The following is a 4,881-nucleotide window of genomic DNA, read 5'->3' as shown; positions in this document are numbered from 1 at the left end:
TAGCTTTGCCGTGTGGCATATTAGTTTCTAGTGCTTGGCGTCACTCGTTTCGCGTTTTGGCTTGGCATTTCGCCTTTCCTGGCTTTGCGATTCACCTTCACGGGTACGCCGGCGCGCATCCGATGCCACGATCGTCGTCGCCCCAAACTCAACAACAACAACAACAACACAGACATCGACGACGGTACACTACACTTCAGCGACATCGTCAGGGTGCGGGAGCCGTCAAGCATACCAACACAGTGCCCAGCAACGACCTTGTTCCAACGAACACTTAACACTTTCCCAAATCGTTCAAAACAGGAGGTTAAAAAGTCGTCCTGAAATTTGAAGGGGGCACCATGCACCGCCACAGACGTCAAGGTGACACTAAGATTTACCACCTTAACGGAGCCAGCATCATCAGGGAGAGGGTAAACACGCCCCTCACACCGCTCGAGAAACGCCTGAAAGGCAGCCTGGAGGCAGAACTTGACCACAGCACGGTGGCCCTGAAGCAGCTGGATGCCCACCAGGTCAGACAGCTGTACATGTAGCACGTCCACCAGGGCGACACCAACCAATGGATGGTCCAGCGGCACCGTAAACGCGAGACCAGCCGACAACGTCCTCTTCTTCTTCTTCTTCTTGAGAATAGGTGCAGTTTGCATGAAGGGGTAACCCTCCCGATGACTGCACCAGGACAGACGTAAGGAGACGCGTTGACGGTTAGGAGGAGAAGAAAGTCAAAAGCGGTAGATGTGATGGGCCGTAGAGAGAGGAGAGGCGACGAAAACAGAGGCGAACGTTAGAGGGAGACACCCCGCCGGGGTGTCTTGCGTGGTGACCGCCGGCCAGGTCGGACGTTCCTGAGGTCTCTCCGCTCCTGGCTAGTGTTTACGTTGGGTGATTGCTGGTTTGCCCTGCTGGTGGTGGTTTGCCACTGACAGGGTGACGTTTGCCTTAGCCATGGGGTCGTCTCGCCCTCCAGTGCAGAGGACATTGTCGGCTGGTCTGGCATTTACGGTGCCGGTGGACCATCCATTGGTTGGTGTCGCCCTGGTGGACGTGCTTCATGTGCAGCTGTCGGACCTGGTGGGCATCCAGCTGCTTCAGGGCAACCGTGCTGTGGTCAAGTTCTGCCTCCAGGCTGCCTTTCAGGCGTTTCTCGAGCGTTGTGAGGGTCGTGTTTACCCTCTCCCTGATTCAGCTGGCTCAGTTAAGGTGGTGAATCTTAGTGTCACCTTGACGTCTGTGGCGGTGCATGGTGCCCCCTTCGAATGTCAGGACGACTTTTTAACCTCCTGTTTTGAGCGATTTGGGACAGTGTTAAGTGTTCGTTGGAACAAGGTCGTTGCCGGGCACTGTGTTGGTATGTTTGACGGCTCTCGCACCCTGACAATGTCGCTGAAGTGTAGTGTACCGTCGTCGATATCCGTGTTGGGATACACACTCCGCTGCCAGTATCGGGGTCAAACGCGCACCTGTTATCGGTGTGGTCACGAGGGTCATCTGGCTGGTTGTTGAGCCGGTGTGTGTGGGTATCGGGCCGTCGCCTGAGCTGCGAGTAGTGCAGGATGTCCCGGTGGAGGTCCATGTCCCGCCCCCGCCTGTGGATGTGATACCGGCTCCCGGGAACGCGGGTTCTGCTGTTTTAGAGGGGGTGCTTCGGCAGGGGGAGGTGCCTGCCGTGCCTGTGTGTGTTGGTGACTGTAGTTCTGCTCTTTCCATCCCTTTGCAGAAGCGCACGCGTCGGTGTTCTGAGGCTGTTTCCCTGGATGATGTGGACAGTGTGGGTGATGTGGCCTCTGTGGACACTTCGGACGGTGCAGGTGTGGCCTGTGTGGATGTGAAGATGGTGGCCGTGCCTGCGGCGGGGCCTGCTGGGCGTGGTGTGGTGCGACCTGTCTCGAAGCTTTCACGGCGGGCTCGGAGTGTGTCTCCCCTTCGTGGTGTGCCTTGGGAGGAGGTCGGGGAGTATGGTGATCTGGCGCCCCCCGCCGAGGATGATGGTGCTGTGAGGGGCTCCGAAGTTGTTACCTGTGCCTCTCCTCCTGCGTCTCCTGCTGTTGGATCTCCGCAGTGGGGGGTTGTCCCTGATGATCGGGACCTTGTCGTGATGTTGCGGAAAGATGTGCGCCGGGGGGCCTCGGCTCCTGTGCCCGGTGGTGGGGTCGGTGCCGCGCCTGCATCCCCTGCTGTATCCCCTCCTTCCTTGCTCCGGTCTGGGGATTGCCTAGTCCCGTCTGCTGGGGTCGTGCCCTGTGAGGGTCCGGAGTTGGGCCCTTATCGAGATGCCCAGGTGCTTCCGATCCCGTGGTGCTCGTCCACTGTCTGGGTGTCGCAGGTGAAGGAGTTTGTGTTTAGGGTGCCGGATAGGATGTGTCAGCCGAGGGCGCCGCCTGGTGGCCGGCTGCCTGCTGACCTGCAGGTGATTTGGGAAGCGTACTGCTTGCGCTTTCCGATACTCAAGTTTCCGGAGAAGTATTAGTTCCCATCTTGCGCACTCTGCTAAGCCGTGCGTGGGTCAGCTGCCACCGTGACCACGACGCCCCGCCCTCTGGTGTCTCCCCGGCGGGGTGACTCCACTACCACCCTCCTCCTACACTCCACTACCCCCTCCTCCTACACTCCACTACCCTCTCCTCCTACACTCCACTACACCCTCCTCATACACTACACTACCCCCTCCTCCTACACTCCACTATCCCCTACTCCAACAAACCACTACACCCTCCTCCTACACCCCACTACCCCCTCCTCCTACACCACACTACCCCTTCCTCCTACACACCACTACCCCCTCTTCCTACACACCACTACCCCCTCCTCCTACACACCACTACCCCTCCTCCTACACTCCATTTCCCCTTCCTCCTACACACCTCTACCCCCTCCTCCTACACACCACTACCGCCTCCTCCTACACACCACTACCCCTCCTCCTACACTCCACTACCCCCTCCTCCAACACACCACTACCCCATCCTCCTACACCCCACTACCCCCTCCTCCTACACCACACTACCCCTTCCTCCTACACACCACTACCCCCTCCTCCTACACACCACTACCCCCTACTCCTACAAACCACTACTCCCTCTTCCTACACTCCACTACTCCATCCTCCTACACTCCACTACCCCCTCCTCTTACACTCCACTACCCCCCTCCTCTTGCACTCCACTATCCTCTCCTCCTACACACCACTACCCCCTGCTCGTACACACCATTTCCCCCATCCCCCTACTCTCCACTACCCTCTCCACCTACACTCCACTACCCCCCACCTCCTACACTCCTCTATCCCTTCCCTCCTACACACCACTACCCCCTCCTCCTACACTCCACTACCCCCTCCCCACCTCCAACACTCCTGTACCCCTTCCTCCTACACACAACTACCCCCTCCTCCTACACTCCTCTACCCCTCCTCCTACACTCCTCTACCCCTCCTCCTACACTCCATTACCCCTTCATCCTACACACCACTACCCCCTCCTCCTACACACCACTACCCCATCCTCCTACACACCACTACTGCCTCCTCCTACACACCACTACCCCTCCTCCTACACTCCAGTACCCCCTCCTCCAACACACCACTACCCCCTCCTCCTACACTCCACTACACGCTACTACCCCCATCCTCCAACACACCACTACCCCTCCTCCTACACTCCACTACCCCCTCCTCCCACACACCACTACCCCCTCCTCCTACACTCCACTACCCCCTCCTCCTACAGACCACTACCCCATCCTCCTACACACCACTACCCCTCCTCCTACACTCCACTACCCCCTCCTCCAACACACCACTACCCCCTCCTCCTACACTCCACTACCCCCTCCTCCTACACTCCACTACCCCATCCTCCTACACACTACTACCCCTCCTCCTACACTCCACTACCCCCTCCTCCAACACACCACTACCCCCTCCTCTTTCACTCCACTACCCCCTCCTCCTACACACCACTACCCCATTCCCCTACACTCCACTACCACTATTCTCCTACACTCCACTACCCCTCCTCCTACACTCCACTACCCCCTCCTCCTACACTTCACTTCCCCCACCTCCTACACTCCACTACACCCTACACTTCCCTACCCTCACCTCCTACACTTCAGAAAGTAGAGAGAGATACCAGAGAACCAGTAACGAGTATGTTAGTGTGAGAAGAGCAGCTGAGAAATGGTATGAAAATGATATAGCTAATAAAGCCAAGACCGAACCGAAGCTCCTACACAGTCACATCAGGAGGAAGACAACAGTGAAGGAACAGGTGATGAAACTTAGGGTGGGCGAGGACAGGTACTCAGAGAATGACAAAGAGGTGTGTGAAGAAGTCAACAAAAGGTTCCAGCAGGCAATAGAACAGGGTGAAGTCACGGCGCTAGGAGAGGTGGCAGCAAACCAGGTGACCTTGGAAAGGTTCGAAATTACAAGAGATGAGGTCAAGAAGCACCTATTGGAGCTGGATGTGAGAAAAGCTGTTGGGCCGGATGGAATCTCACCATGGGTATTGAAAGAGTGTCCAGGAGCACTTTGCTTGCCACTCTCCATAGTGTATAGTAGGTCACTGGAAACGGGAGATCTACCAGAAGTATGGAAGACTGCTAATGTAGTACCAATATTTAAAAAGGGGTGACAGACAAGAGACACTGAACTTCAGGCCAGTGTCCTTAACTTGTATACCATGCAAGGTGATGGAGAAGATTGTGAGAAAAAACCTAGTAACACAACTGGAGAGAAGAGACTTCGTGACAACCCATCAACATGGGTTCAGGGTGGGTAAATCTTGCCTTACAGGCTTGATAGAATTCTCCGATCAGGTGACAAAGGTTAAGCAAGAAAGAGAAGGATGGGCGGACTGCATTTTTTTGGATTGTCGG

Source organism: Procambarus clarkii, chromosome 70, assembly GCF_040958095.1.
Source record: "Procambarus clarkii isolate CNS0578487 chromosome 70, FALCON_Pclarkii_2.0, whole genome shotgun sequence".
Lineage (NCBI taxonomy): Eukaryota > Metazoa > Arthropoda > Malacostraca > Decapoda > Cambaridae > Procambarus > Procambarus clarkii.
Note: the sequence above shows the minus strand (reverse complement) of the source record.